The sequence below is a fragment of the Podarcis bocagei genome, assembly GCF_964188305.1.
Source record: "Podarcis bocagei genome assembly, chromosome: 1".
NCBI lineage: Eukaryota > Metazoa > Chordata > Lepidosauria > Squamata > Lacertidae > Podarcis > Podarcis bocagei.
Window position 1 is genome coordinate 101,693,421 of NC_138125.1, and position 16,732 is coordinate 101,710,152.

Consider the following 16,732-nt stretch of genomic DNA (forward strand, 5'->3'; position numbering starts at 1 on the left):
TCCACTTTGCTACTGATGATCCCTCTCCTTTCAGGGTAGAGTCTTCAAGAGGTCAGAGAAAGGGGGGAGAAAACTGATTTGTTGGTTCCAACTCTGCTGAGTAGAGACGAACAGCAGTAGGGATGTATGAATCTGTCACTTTCCATTTCTCATTTTTCCAGACTTGTCACATTTCCCCAGCATTGTTTTGTTTTTGTAAAAAAGGAAATTTGCATTAAAATTATTCAGCATTTTCTGTGTGCATTAATTCCCATAATGTAATGCATTTGAATAGTCTTTTTCACCAACGTATGTGTCTTTATTCACACTTTCCCCAATACGTGTATTTTTGCACACTTTTTTGGGTTGAGAAACTGAGTTGCAAGATTTGCAGAAGTGTGAATTTCAAAGGATAGCTAAATTTAACTTTATATTTTGTTTCACAAAGTGTGAATTAGATAGGTTTGTATTAAAATGCAAACTGAAATTCTTCCCCGTCCCTAATTACCATATACTCCAATAGAGGTAAGACATAGCTTAACTGATAGAAAGGAAAAGGAGAAGGAAACGTGAAATATTGATAGCAGCCTGGACAACTCAGTTGGTTAGAGCTTGGTGCTGATGTTGCCAAGGCTGCAGGTTCAATCCCCATACAGTTGCATACTCTTGCACCCCCTAGTCCAAGGGGGTTAGACTAGATGATCCTCAGGCCCCCTTCCAGCTCTACAATTCTATGATGCCTAAGAATTGGTCAAAATTGCATAACCCCCACCCCATTCCATATTTTAGGTCAACTCACATATAATATAGACTACACCTATTGCGACCATTCTTAGGCATTTTATTTAATCTATGAGAGAAGTAAGGTGCCATCAGAACATAAATCAATGTTGATTTTATTTGAAATTAACACAGCCAGATGATGCTGGACCTTTAGTTAAAATCTGAACCCAAATTGCTTTTGAAATACTTACATTAGTCATTTTTTTCCAATGTAAAGTTACATTACATTAAGTCTTCTATTATTATTATTATTATTATTATTATTATTATTATTATTATTATTATTATTATTATTATTATACCACACCCATCTGGCCGGGCCTCCCCAGCCCCACTCAGGGCAGCTTCCAACAAAATATTAAAATACAGTAATGCATCAAACATTAAAAGCTTCCCTAAACAGGGCTGCCTTCAGATGTCTTCTAAAAGTCTGGTAGTTGTTTTTCTCTTTCACATCTGGTGGGAGGGCGTTCCACAGGGCGGGTGCCACTACAGAGAAGGCCCTCTGCCTCATTCCCTGTAAATTGGCTTCTCACAGTGAGGGAACTGCCAGAAGGCCCTTGGTGCTGGACCTCAGTGTCTGGGTAGAACGATGGGGGTGGAGATACTCCTTCAGATATACTGGACCGAGGCCATTTAAGGCTTTAAAGGTCAGCACCAGCACTATGAATTGTGCTTGGAAATGTACTGGGAGCCAATGTAGGTCTTTCAAGACCGGTGTTATGTGGTCTTGGTGGCTGCTCCTTGCAGTGGTTCTCGCAGTGAAGGAACCGCCAGAAGGCCCTCTGTGCTGGACCTCAGTGTCCTGGTAGAACAATGGGGGTATACTGAACCTTCAGGTATACTGGACCGAGGCCATTTAGGGCTTTAAAGGTCAGCACCAACACTTTTAATTGTGCTCAGAAACACAACTGAACTATAATGAATAGGAATACCATTTGAACACTCCTTGTTGGCCTGGTGTTAATTAAGATTGTTTCAAATTTGGTCAAAGTGACCTTTGTGGCTCCCTTTTCTGGTAAAAGTTGAAACAATGCCTCTTAGTTGCAAATACTGGAACTATTTCGATTTATCATTATTCATTCAGTGTCTTTGCTCATCTAAAACTATCAGTTTCCTCTCAATTATGTCCATGAATCTTCCTAACTCATGAATAATCCAAGTATATTTATTTCCAGACAAGGCAAAGCTTTGTTTAAATACAAAGTTGGCTAATGACGTTTCAAGATCCCCCCCCCATTTATCTTAGAAGATAATGTTGCTAATATATTCATGGATTACTGCATAGATTTAGGCTAGTTTTAAATGATCTTCTGTTGAATCAAGATGACTACGAACATTAATGCTATGAAGAATTCTTGCTCCAACAGGCATCGTGGTTATTTCTTATGCATAATTTTAAGCAACTGGCATTCCATATCATTGGGGGCTCCTGTATTATTCAGTGTCGTGTTTGATTGGCCTCCACATACAAAATGTGAAAAGGTATCCAGTCCTTTGAAAAGACCTCCCCCACCCCCCCCAAAAAGAAGCTAATTTCTAACCCTTGTGCTTGCAAAGGCATACATGCACAATGGTACTCTGACCTCTAAAGAGGGATGAAAGCATATCCTGCTCTTCCTTCAAGGAGCTCAGAACAACACAGTATCACTGGAGGGCAGGGCAGGTTGAAAGATAGCATCTTGCTCTGGGCCACTTAAAGAGCTTTATAGGTCAGTCTATGAAGTGTTCACATCTAAACCCTGCACTTTATTGACTGTATCACGTTTATTATTTTTGCTGGATTTGATCCAGAGTGGAACTCTGCTCAAAAGACACAGGACAGAAAAGGGAATGTGCTTTTTTTTCTTATTCCTTTTTCCAACTGCAGCCTCCTGAAAGACTGATCTGGAAGGTTGGGACTGTTAGAAAAACACTGGGACCTAATTTGAATAATAGAATATCTGGCATCTGGTGGGCGGAGCTTTTGTGTTGTGCTCCGGAATCAGCCCCTCCCTTTGGGTGTTCAGCTAAGTTCAGTTAGAGCAGGCATCCCCAAACTTGGCCGTCCAGCTGTTTTGGGACTACAACTCCCATCTTCCCTAGCTAACAGGACCAGTAGTCAGGGATGATGGGAATTGTAGTCCCAAAACAGCTGGAGGGCCGAGTTTGGTGATGCCTGAGTTAGAGAGACCAACTGTCATTCTTGCCGCATGAGGTTGCTTTAGTTTCTTTCAGACAGTATGTTATTGTGTTACAGTTTTCTTTGTTATTAAAGCTTTGTTTGACATATACGTGAGCTGCTTACATTGCTGAAAGAAAAGAAACTCTGCTGAAGAATGGTGGAATATCGTAAACTTGGGTAAGTGAGGGGATATTCCCAGTCTGACAGGAGAATTGATTTTTTTAAATCACCTCTATCAACCACAACAGGGACACCCTCCAAAAAAGCATGGAGGGAGGCTCTGGGATTATTACCTTCCTCCTTCCTCCAGGAGGTGCCTCCATTGCATCTCAATCTCTTTCTTCTGTGTAAATCAGCTGGAGGACAAGGAAGAGAAGAGAGAGAATGAAAAAAGAGCTGTGAGTGGAGGGGGGCTTTTCCCATCCTTTGGCCACCCTGGGAAACTCAACAAACCTGCTGCACCTGGAACTGAGTGTGGAGGGTGCAGCTGAATGGGACACAGCTGTGGGCAGCCTGAGGAAATGCCATCCACCTGGGGCCTGCTCATAAACAGCAAGTCTAGAGGGAGAGACTAGAGTGATGTTTGCTGTTTCCAGGAGCTCCTCTCATGGTAAGACTGTTGTGCATGAGCTGAGAGTTTGTTGGACCCTGAGTGAGAACCCAGAGGCTGTGAGGGAGGTTGTGTCAGAAGGAAAAGGATCTTGATTTTTTAAAATTGGGTTTTATAAACATGAAAAATGTTATACAAACAAGTATACCAAGTTTTCTCATGCCATTTGTGTATCACAAAAATAGCATAATAAATGTGGGAAAATATCTACAACATATGTTTCATTATTAGTGGTCAGTGTACAAGTTCATGAATTGGTTTAAACAATTAGGAATGGAAAGAGGGGAGAATGGTGTGTGGAGTGGTGTGGTTATGCTTCCATTATTCTACTTAGTGTGTGAGAGGGGTTCTGTCGGCGTTACTTGTATGGGTTCTCTTACTATTCTCTTGTTGTATTTCCCTGGTGGTGAGAGAGGTTGGGGGTGGCTTAGAGTGTGGTTGGTTGTCTTTGGTTAGCTGCAGGGTGAATTGTTTTTGTGTGTGAGTGTGTATTTTTGAATCAGGTTAGCCAGATTGATTCGTATGCTGTCGGCAGTTTCTTGTTGTGGTCATGTTGGGCTGATTTTTATATATTAGTAACTTCACACTGAGGCAACATTTTTATATGTAACTGTGTATTTTTGTGATACTTGTTTAAGTTGTCTGTTGTTGCTTCTTGTTTGCACACCGCTTAAAGATACTTTTAATATATTAAGCGGTATAGCAATTAAATAATCAAATGAAAACCAAGGGCAAGCCTGAACTCAAAGCTTTGTTTTTACTGGTATCAGAGACCACTGCCACAAACATGTGATTAAGTAAACAAAAGCCCTTCCCACTAGGGTTTAGTAGGTTTGCATGGCTATAGATGTATTCTTTGACTCAGTAACATGCAGATGAGGGCAATGGTTTTCAGTGGAGTGTACACAAGTACAGCAGCATGAAGGATTGGAGTCTTACTTGGGTTTTTCATGCTATCTGAACTGATTTACATCTGCAGTATAATAGTAGTCGTGTCCCAGCCAAAATTCTAAAGAACGGCAATTACAAGATAAATAGTGCAGTGCCTGCTACCGTTCACCTCGCAGGGTCATTTATAATGAAGCACTGGAATCCTCAAGAGGGATTACCAGGGAGCTGAACCAGTATTTAATGTCTGGCATCTTGAAAAATATATTGTCCAAAGGACCATGTGATTGCCATTAAAACAATCCCTTTGGACTGTTTGATTTAAGAAGCTGGTGGCAGGAGGCAAATTCTAAGCAGATGCAACTAGAACGCAAGGTTAACAACAGAGTGCCTAGCCATAAAAAAATCCCTCTTTAACAAAATGTAAGCACACCAACAGAGAGACACATCTTTATCGCTACTCCACAACATAACCAACTTTGGAAGCACATATGCATGCACACACTCCAAGGCAAAGTCAGCTTACATGTGTTTTATAACATGGTGAAAGCAGTAAGAACTCCACGGCTAAGGTTACTTCATATGCCAAGTACTGTTGAGTACTTCAAGTGTCAGTGAAATGGCAAGTTCATTTGTCTTCTTGAATGCGGATCTTAAAATAGAGAAAGATCTTTGCTCTGTAAATGCAAAATGATAATTGAGCTGCAAATCTCAATGGCCGATTAAAAAACAGAGGAAGAAAGTGGTGGCAGAGGTGCTGGCTCTAGTCACCCCAAATTTCAGAGAGTTACCAGTTATGACACTACTAGATCAGCCTCTGGATGAGGAGTCATACCATGAGATCATATGAGAAAGTGTTTTATTTCTAAGCTTGGTTGCAACAGCTTTGAGGACATATGGAGTCCACAGTAATTCAACCACCTGTTGTGATGCTTTGCACATTGTCTAGTTGAGTGTCTCAATCTGGCCGTCTTTTCTCAAGCCCAGAAACTCCTTTGTACAGACTGAATCCACCTGCATCTATGGTGTCTGCATAAATTTTCATGAAGAAAGTTGATTTTTATGTCCCTTCCTTTTCACAACCCAATTTGCTCCCTCCATTTTGAGTTATAGGGAGAGCCAGAGACACACAACCAAAGCAGGCCCATGTGTCTATATAAGTACAAATAGGTTTCTGGGTTTGGACCTGGCTGTTTACTTGTTTGAGGCGGATTATCCAGAAATGGAAACAGTGCTCAATATGGATATACCTTCAGGTATACAGGTATATATACCTGTATACCTGAAGGAGCCTCTCCACCCCCATCATTCAGCCCGGACACTGAGATCCAGTGCCGAGGGCCTTCTGGTGGTTCTCTCATTGTGAGAAGTGAGGCTACAGGGAACCAGACAGAGGGCCTTCTCGGTAGTGGTGCCCACCCTGTGGAACGCCCTTCCAGCAGATGTCAAAGAGATAAACAACTACCTGACATTCAGAAGACATCTTAAGGCAGCCCTGCTCAGGGAAGTTTTTAATATGTACTGTTTTTAACACTTGATTGGGAGCCGCCCAGAGTGTCTGGGGAAACTCAGCCAAATGGGCGGGGTATAAATAATAAATTATTATTATTATGGAGATAATATTACTTTGTTCTTTTTTAAACAACTTTTCTTCTCTTTAATTTTTAAGGTTTTCCATGATTTGCTTCTCCTTAGCATTCATTTTCTCCATTCCTCTGCCATTACTCTTATTTAGGAATGGATAAAATGGTCTATTTCAGTTTCTCATTTCCCCCACCAATCTTAAATTCACTTTGTCATCATCATCTTGCCTTTTTTTTAAAAAAAGGGACCCTCCTAAAAATTGTCTGCATTTTAATGAACATTTCTCCCAATACGCACATTTTTGCAAACTGCTCCCCCAAACAGAATGCATTTTTGTATGTCCTTTTCATGATACCATGGGTTTTTATGGGCACTCCCCCTAATACATGCATTCCTGTACACATTTTTTTGGCTAGAAAACTGAGCTGCAAAAATTGAAAAGTGTGAATTTTAAAGGAGATCTTTGCTTTGGTTCACATACTATTTTGGAAAGTTTGAAATGAATAGGTGCACATCAGTGGTGTGCGGTGAATTTTTTTGTAGGGGAACAGTTAAAGCCAGCTTGTGAAGGCAATGGAGGGGGGGGGGGCGACTTCATGCACATGTCTTCCTGAAGTCATGTGTGTGAACATCGTGCCTCCCTCTCTAAGCTGGATAGAAGCTTCCCGGGCTTTGGGAAGGAGGTGCCGGGGAACATTTAGGGGACTAGCCTGGTCCACTGACTTTTACTGGTCCTGGAAATCCCTGTTTTGCTTTGTTTTAAAACTTTGCCAACATATCATTCCCCTTTCCTTTTACTCTCTTCTGTTGACCCCACGTTCCTTTTCATGTCCACTATTCTTCTGTTTATATCTCAATTGAATTGCAAGCCAGGAAACTTGTCATTTCACATGTGTGCGCAGTGGCTCATATATTTTAGACCCTCTAGTTAAATGGTAAAGAAAAAAAGGGAAGTTGTGAATCATTTATAATTTTTCTGACTAGTATATAGCCACAACAAAGCAAGGTCAAAGAAGCAAAAGGGAAAGCATATTTTAAAAGGCTTCATCAATTAAACCAGAACATTGCTATTTGTGCTAAAGAAGAAGGAATAAAACTGCATAAGGTCATCATAATTACCAGGGAGCCTCCTTTTGTTTCATCAAATTCAAAGGCACAGTTTTGTTCCGGGTCATCTTCTTAATTTTACAGTGGCACAGAACTATCTACAATTATTCCAAAATACCTTCCTTGATTAGCTAGTAGTAAGTAATTCAGTAGTCTGTGGGTTGCTCAAGATGTGTTCTTTTTTCAAAGTGGAAGTTCAATATAACTTAACTGTTAAAGAAACTCAGTGTTCCAAATAAAATTGCCATGCATCTGTGGCCAAAGTACATGTGACACTAATTACGTATCTTAAGTTGTATGTTTGTCCAGATGCAAATTGATCGGGCTACCAAATCTACAGAGGGTGGAGGAATTTAACCCTCTCATCCTCTATCACGGTCTAGATGAAAATTGCCCTTCCAAAATTGCTACTTGCATGAGAGGAAAGATTCCATTAGTGCAACACTGGAGGGGGAGCGATTTTTCTGTGTGTCACCTTTTCTCTTCCCACCACCTCCCCATCACTCCAGAACCTAATTGAGCTCTACTGAGCCTGCTATTTGCATTTGAAAAAAAAATTCACACAATGTAACATTTAGTATGTGCAGTTTGGCCCCAACAAATTCAAATGAAGACAGTAAAGGAGAAATATAGAAGTTGCCTTAGTTCTCTGGGAAGGAAGGGAGAAATGCACACATTAAGGCACACACAGGTGGATGGTACCTCCCCCTATCCCTTTGCTTCACACCAAATTGATCCCTATAGTTTCAGATAGCAAATGTATTGTTAAAAGCAAGTACATGTCAAATTATTTTCAGCATCTTAGGGGCTGAAGAAGACTAACTTTTTACTAGTTAGGATGGGGTAGCTATAGAGATTTAATTTGAGTAAAAAGAACAAGGTTGATTTAACAAGAATGAGGAATTCTATTGAAATACTCTCTGCAACTTCTAGCACCTCCCAAGAATCAGATTTATTTAAACTGTTTGGGCTTTGCATGGCCATTTTGGTGGATAGGGATGTGGGATGGCAACTATCTATCCATATGCTTCTTATTACCCTATGCAAGCTGTAAGTAGAGATGCCATATTGGAGGGACGTATGCACAACTTCCCTCTTGCTACATTGAAGCTCTGCAACTTGCGCTTCCTTAAAAAATGCATAGTTGAAATTATTATTGTACTGTACAGTGCTTATATCCCACCTTTCATCAAGAACATGAGGTGGCATACAAGGTTCTCCTCCTCACCTTTTTATCCTCACAATAACTCCTGTGAGGTAGATTAGGCAGAGAGAGAGTGACTAGCTCAAAATCAGCCAGAGAACTGAAGAAAGAATTGAATCCTTGACACCTAGCTCCTAGTTCAATCCACTAACTAACAGCTTCACCTCACTGTCTCTCACATTGAAGATAATTAAAGTAAAATATAATTACAGAGGAATAGAGGAGGTGATGATCTTGTAAATACATTTGAACCAAGCTAATTTATAGGTCAAAATATGCACTTTGAATTGTACCCTGAAGGCTGCAAGCCTGCAAGATGCCACATAAGCAGGGAAGCATGAAGTTAAGACAAAATGCTCACTATTGCATTCTATGAAAGCAGAATATGAGGGGGGGGGGAGTGCTACTGGGAGCCTATCCTGAGCCATCACAACAAAATTGGATAGGAATAATAAGAAATGAATATTCAACCAAAATAATGAATGAAGAAAGCGACTGAATGGCTGATTTTCAAGTAATGAGCATAGTCAATTTCCTCACATTTCATACAGCACAAAACAAGTTTCCATCAGGAAAGTCACAAGGCATATCCCTTTCCAGATGTTTTATTGAATTATTTAAATACATGAGTCTATTAGCACCAATTCATGTCAGCGCTACACTTCAGGTGTGAAACGATCTTAAACGAATATCAGATAAAGGATGGACCTGTTGCAGCAATAGATTTACTGTTATGGATTTAAGAGGTCTCCACTGTATTCACATTACTTTATTGCCATTTAGTGCACTCTAATTAAAAATAAAAAAGACTTCTCCTTGCCTTCCCCCCCTCTTGTGCATTTCTGGAGTGATTTAGCTTTAAAGCGAAAGAGCAAATGACAGATCACAGGAAAATGTTAAACTATAAATCACCTACTTCTCTGGACATACTGACTATTTATGAGGTTGGAGGGTGAATTCTAGTTAAGTTTCCAGGCATTTGGATACATTAATTCACCTGCGTCACTGTATCCACCATGCACCATACTTCTGTGGATGTTAGTTACTGCCTTACTGAAAACCTGCCAAACATTTAGCAGGTCCTTGCTGGTTCCAACTGAGCCATGTTGCAGCCTGGCAGAATGACTGCAGGGGGTCACTGAAACATGCAATGCATAGAGGTATCAGTTCAGGTTGCTAGCAATGACCTCTGGTCATTGTAAGGGAAGAACAGACAGGAGGACAAATCAAGTTTATCCATATTTTAGAGGTGTTTTGGTTAGAGGTGGGCTCTAGCTTTTTCTGGGGGTGGGGGAACAAAAAGAAGCCGGCTGTAAAGCCAAGGGAGAATGAGAGAAATACTGCCAAGATTTCAGGGAGGAAGGAGTTTGTTTGGCTTACCTTCCATCAAGGGCAGAGAACCTCAGGCCTAGGGGCTGAATGTGACCCTTCAGGTCTCCACAGGATTCCCTTCACACTTCTTCCCCAGGCCCACTGCCTGTTCCCATAAGCAGCCTTGCTTCACAATCTCCTTGACTATTTATGCCTGACTAAAATATGTCCTTTAATTCCAATAACTGCTTGCCTGGATGAAGAATAGTGAAGGGTGTGTGTGTGTGTGTGTGTGTGTGTGTGTGTGTAGAAGCTAACATAGCGCACATGAAACAGTTACATTCATTGTTCTTCCCACTTTTGTCTCTGGCTCCGCACACCCCTGACATATGGCTCCTGAAAGGTTGCTCAGAAGGTACTGCACCCCTCAGGCTGAAAAAAGTTAACCACCCCTGCTTTACATAGAGTTGTAGAGTTGCAAAGTACCCCAAGGATTGTCTAGTCCAACATCCTGCAATACAGGAATCCATAACTAAAACATCCATGATAGATGGCCATCTAACCTCCGCTTAAAAACCTCCAAGGAAGAAGAGTCCGCAACCTCCTGAGGGAGTCCATTCCACTGTTGAACAGCTTTTACTGTCAGAAAGTTCTTCCTGATGTTTAGTCGCAATCTCCATTCTTGCAACTTGAATGCATTGATTCAAGTCCTACCTTCCAGAGCTTGCTCCATCCTCCACATGACAGCCCTTTAGATATCTGAAGATGACTATTATAGATCCCCTCAGTGTCCTCTTTTCCAAATGTCTCAAACATTCCTCATAAAGCAGATGAAGGCACCATCCAATTGTGCTGATGCTGGTGTACCATGGCTCACCCCTCGCAGGGATTCAAACCGCTGACCTACCAAGTGGCAAACCCTAGGTGGTTTAACCCACAGCGCCACCCTTGAAAGCAAATCCCAGTAACCTCTGAAGCAGTGAGATTTAGTAAATGTAAATAGGCTTTAATAATAATTAATGAATAGCATCAAGATCCAACAATCAATGTTTATTTTGCTTAATAAGTGGGGTCACAGTCTTTTAATCCTACTTTCCCTTTCTACACTGCTATCTGTGCAGAGCTAGACATGTTTTTTAAAAAGTTTAAATAAGTGATCTCTCAAACGATGTGCAGAGCAGCATAATGTTCTGGACAAAAGTTATTTTATCCTATGTTTATTATGTTAATTTGCTGCAGATTTTCAGTATATCTGTAGCAAAGAGGATCATTATAAGAGCCTCTGCTCATCATGGAAAACATTTCTGTTTGTTTTTCATTATCTCTTTCTTGTAGCAGCTGATTTTTCAATATTCATATAAATAAAAGGTCCATTGTGCAGTGTATTATACACTCCTGCCAGAATCTGCTTAGTTTCCCCTCTGAAAGCTGAGCGAATCCTGCTTAGCATTATATGGCTGTCCTTAGCTCTCTTTTTAGCAGTGGCTGCCAAACCATTTGGAATTACTTGCTGTCTTTGTAACTTACACAAATGCCTGCTGGGGACTGAGATTAATACCAATTCACAGTGTATAACCTTTCCCACCTGCTCTCACTTTTACTATTAGGATTGCCTTTTCCTGGGAGGAACAGTAAAAGAGGGTGATTTTCCTTGTTAAAGGTTGTCCTGGTTAAAGGATATTCTTTCAGCACCATTCCATAGTTTCTTGTTTTCTTTCTCTCCTTTGTTGATCCAGCTGTCTTTACAAGTTCCAAGTGTTGCCTTGTTAGATTAAAGCGGACTGAACTGAAGAGGGGGGGGGGACCTAAATGCAAGCATCCCTGCAAGTGTTGCCAGCTCTCATTCACTCTGACTTGAGCAAGCCTATGCCTAGAGATATCCACCATGAATTGTGCCGAAAAGGTGGCTTGAGAATAACCTGTTTTCCGTGGAGTATAAAGAGAGGAAAAATTTCCACTAGCCATTAATTGTCCCTTCTAAGATCTTATGCACCACTCTTCAGCTCTTCCTATTCAGGAACTGTGACAGGTGTTTAATAATGAATAGTGAAGTGTTAAATTGTATGTATATGAAGTCATTTTTCCTGATCACCGAAATTCCCCCCCCAAAAAACCCTTTAGCAGCTGCACGTTAAATTCTGCAGGTTATGCCGCCAGAAAAGAATAATTCCTAACCCATAGAGCCATTCATGTATCAATTTAAATGCATTTGTCTGTGTGATGGAATAAAGCAGCTACTCTGTGAATGAAAAGCAGAGGAAAGGAATAATTCATCTAACCTTCACAATGGAAGAAAGTGGATGAGAATATGGTAATTATCTCAATGAAGTTTGACTGGGGCTCTAGTTTCATTACTCATGGAGGAAGCTGTGCTTTCTTTTATAAATATAATCGTTTAGAACCGTTCTGTTCTTCTTTCGGTTAAGCAAATAATAAAGTGCTTTAAGGAACTTTATGACAGTTTTGTTTTCATAGTTGATGGGAGAGAATCAGGGAAGCATGTGCTTTCTTTCTAGGAAAATGAAGGGTCAAATCTAAAAACAACATTCCACCCCCTAATCCGATAATGATTGGGTCTTTCCTAGGCCTGCTCGCAAGATATAAGTGTGGTTATTGAAATGCATGGAATGGAGGGCAGGATTGCATCCACACATCCTGCTCCCAACCTCTGTACATGCAGCTGCAGGTACAGACAGAGGCTGGATCTAGACACATCAAAGAAGCGCTTCAGTTAAACGCGTTGTAAACTTTGTATGAGAAATCAGATTGGCAAAAATGGAACTCCACAGCGCCATCTGGTGTCACAATGTTAGAGTGCATATACAACACATATAAAGTGCTTTTTCTTTGCCAATGTAGCTGAGTCCAGAGCCTGTGCATGTGAGAACATGCATGCAATTGGGAATGCTGCCATTTGCAGTATTCCCTTTTGCCTGCAGGCTGTGTTCACACTAGCTAGCATGATCTTGCTGCAATCTCCTATTCCACACGCTCAGAAAACATATCTCTTGTGAGCAGGGCTTCTCTAGTTACACAGCAGCTGGTTTAATATGTTATTTATTTATTTGATAAAATTTACACACCACTTGAGTGTAAAAAAATAAATAAATCCTCAAAGCATTTTATAAAAAGATAACAATGAAGAGAAAAATTAACAACCATACTGTAAACATACAACAATTAAAATGTTAAAACAGATTAAAATTAGCATAACTTTCTAAACATATGGGTAGATATTATAGAGAAATAGGCTGAGTGTCACCAGCATACTGATGGCGCTCCAAAACTCATAATGTCCACTCCCAACAGCTTCGTAGAAGAAGATGCCAAGGACCACTTTATTCTTATTCCATATTTTTTTCAGGGTTAAAATCACATGAGCAGAACTGAGCCTTGGTGACTTCTTGCACAAAGTACACATTGAAGGCTACATGTCAAGCAGATCCAGGGATGTTATGTGGCAGAGGCAGCATGTCTTGTTTTGCCACCGAGGCAAAACAGGAAGGAGCTGTCATTTGCCCGCTCCCTCTTGCCACTGAAGCCTCGCTTACCACAATCTCATGAGGCTTTCATGAGATCTCCCCAAAACCCAGCAGAACCAATTCTCCTTGCTTCTCCGGCGGCAGCCAAAGGGCTTTGGTTTTTGCTCTGTTCCTGTTCCTTTTGTACAGAGGCTTAGATTTTCCATTTTCCCACTGAATCTTCATCTTCCCCCCTCCCATTTGTAAAGCTTATCTAATCGGTTTTTATAATCGTGCCATCTGAACCAGGAGTGGGGGTGGTTTCAGCAATAAAATGGTGAGGCGGGGAGACCGTGCCATTATTCCTATCCAGGCTGAGAGTCCTTGTGGCTTCTTATTGTAAAAGGGAAAAAAAGAGTTTCACTCACAAAAATTTGATGTCACATCTAGCGTGACCCTTGACAATGCTGCTTTAAGTGCGTATATTGAAGCTTGCTCCATTTTCCTTTGTTCCTGCATAGATAGGTACCTTCCCTTTGTTCTTCACTTGGAAATAACACTGGACAAAAATGAAACGCACACTGAAGAAAGGCCTAAGGATAGCATGCCTTCAGCCCAGAACAAATGGAGGAAATTTCCCAATAAAACTATCATAATTTGCTTTATAACAGAGTTTCCAGACTGGCTTTCTGGCTTGGCTTCTCTCTCATGCCTTTACCTTAACTTTCTTTTTCTTGGTTAAAAACAAACAAACCCAAAACCAATCAATGTCTCAAATCTACTTACATCTTGTTATCTGACTGGCTGCAGTCCTTACTCTAGGATAGTGCTATTACAGTTCCAATTTCATTAGACCACTCCCCTTCTCCAGTGGGTGGCACTGCAGACGTGCATCTGGGACCTCCCAGTGACCCGGCAGTGGGCAGAGGGAATGCTGCCCATGTCATTAGGACTCCCAGCTGAGTCACGCCCCCGGGCAACCAATCAGGTTAGCCAGGGGGCGTGGCCAATGCTGTTTAAACTGCAGTGCGGCTGAGGGCAACCTCCATTTGCCTTCTTGTTGGAGCTCTTTGCTGTAGTCATCGTCTTTGTTCACTGCTCTCAAGCAGCCACTTTGCCCAGGCTCCATCAGCTGCAAGGCAGCTATAATCCCCGCGCCCACGAGATCAGCTGTGAAGCAGCTCCTCTGTCCTCGCATTTGTCTTATCGGAGAGCTTGTGTACGAGTGAAGCACAGCATGGTCAAGGGCTGGAGAGTGCCATTAAAGTTCCAATATCATTAACAGATTTTCTGCAGTTCTTGAATATAGATTGTTTGAGCACTGTGCTTTAAGAATAGCTACCCAACTTTAAGCATTCACTTTATACATGAAAGAGAACGTGCCTTTTGCAATATTTGCACACATACATTTCCCACCACTCCAAAGCGGGGGGGGGGGGAATGCATTTTCTATAATTTGAGTCAGTATCATTATTATTATAAAGACAAGATGGGGGTACTGCAGTAGCCATAGCAACAGAATCAGGGGAAGGAAGAAGAGAATGGCTAAGATCTCTTTTTGTGTGTCAGGGCTTTTTTTCAGCCGGAACTCGCCGGAACTCAGTTTCAGCACCTCTCAGGTGGGCACCATTACTATTATAAGACAAGAAGGGGGATGTTCATGGTGAGTTCCAGCACTTCTTTTTCTAGAAAAATAGCACGTGTATGTGTGTGTAGACAGACAGAGGGGAAGAGAGAGATGAATGAGAGAGGATATTATATTAGAAAAGCCATCCAGACAATTCTAAAACAGCAAGTAATATAATCTGTTGGTCAATTATTGCTCATATCTCATTTTTATAGTAGTTTTGATCCAGAGTTGCACCAAGTGATGTCACAAAGGATGCCCCCATAGGCAGAGGCACAGAGGCAATTTTCACCAATTCCTTATTCTTCCTGGATTCCCCTATGCCCCCCAGTCTGCTCCCAGAAATCGAATGACCCTCAGAACACTACAGGTGGTTATACTAGGCAGGGTCAGTCCACCCATGAGGCAAGGTGAGGTGCTCACTTCAGGAGGCAGGATCCATAGTGGCAGCAAATCTGGCCTACAAAGGAATGCATCACCAGCTGCTGTTGCCACAGTGGCAGTAATGGAGACCAGGTCTGCTGCCTCCTCAACAGCCCCCTGCCCAATGCTGCCTCTACAGCAGCCTCTTGGTGAATAGGAGGCACTGCTGGTACCCTCCTAGGGAAGAAATAGCGGAGGCTGCCCTCTGGGATCTCTCTTCAAGTATCCCTGCTGCTAAAATTGTACTGTTGTTAAGCATGTCACAGCAAAAGATACAGACCAGTATGAAGTTGTGATGACAACAGGTTTGTATACTACATTCAAAAAAGTAAAAAAGGCTAATTAATTCAAGCTATCTGCTTTGTGTATATAAAGCCTTTGAAAAGGCCAGGCATGGGACCCTAATTAAAATCTATTAAAAACAATAAAAAAGGAAACAATTATGACAAAATACTAATATATTTTCAAGAGAGCTAAAACTAACAGAAGCTGTAGGTGCATAATATTTCTTTGTCTATCAGTGAAAACCACCCTCAGTTACATTTTTGTTTTAAGAACAACTAGAATGAAAATGCTAGACTTCCATGCAGCACATTCTGATCAATGAGCCAAATAATGAAATTCTATTAGCCTTATATAGTAGCAATAATAGAAGGGCCGAGCAATCTAAAACCTGGCTGGGCAGTGGCAGGGACAGTCCCATCATTTGTACCAGCCAGAGAAGCAGAGGGCAGAAGAAAGGCAGCTGTGAAGTATGTCAGCCTGGAGTTGGCATGCTGACTGGGCCTGTACAGGGCCTGATGCTGTCAAGTGAAAGTAGTGGAGTTGGCTTGGGATCCAGCAGATCCCAGGCTGGCTCTGCCCCTTTTTTGGTTCTTTCCAAAGGCTACCACAAGCAAAATGTGCACCAGCTGTACTTCTACCACTTCCTGCAGGGAGCAGGAATTACTCCATTAGTATTTACTGTAAAGGTAAAGGGTAAAGGGAGCCCTGACCATTAGGTCCAGTCGTGGTCGACTCTGGGGTTGCGGCGCTCATCTCGCTTTATTGGCCGAAGGAGCTGGCGTACAGCTTCCGGGTCATGTGGCCAGCATGACTAAGCCGCTTCTGGCAAACCAGAGCAGCACACGGAAACACCGTTTAACTTCCCGCTGGAGCGGTACCTATTTATCTACTTGCACTTTGACGTGCTTTCAAGCTGCTAGGTTGGCAGGAGCAGGGACCGAGCAACGGGAGCTCACCCCGTCATGGGGATTCGAACTGCCGACCTTCCGATCGGCAAGTCCTAGGCTCTGTGGTTTAACCCACCGGGCCACCCGCGTCCCTAGTAATTACTGTACTATATTAGTAATTCAAAAACCAAGCAGTCTGGTCAAAGAGGAACAGATCACTGTGTCCCTCAACTGTTTGGCAGAAGGTGAGGAGGTTCAATGCTAGTAGCCTCTTAGCAGGCTAATATAAACATTTGCAGGTTCTGTTGCTCAGCCAAGAACCTCCTGCTTCACAACTGGTCTTTCAAGCAGGGCACTTCCTAATCAACAACTTGAATTTGAGGCCTCTGTAGGTAAGTGCCTCCACTTCTGCTCACCAT

The 16,732-nt window shown here is 41.8% G+C and overlaps 1 long non-coding RNA gene across 1 annotated transcript; it reads left to right on the forward strand.

Annotated features, from left to right (window-relative positions):
* The first annotated feature begins 2,785 nt into the window (after positions 1–2,785).
* LOC308590413 lies at positions 2,786–3,742 on the forward strand. Its single transcript, XR_014009771.1, has 2 exons — positions 2,786–3,103; positions 3,237–3,742. It is a non-coding gene; the product is annotated as an uncharacterized lncRNA (long non-coding RNA).
* The last annotated feature ends 12,990 nt before the right edge of the window (positions 3,743–16,732 follow it).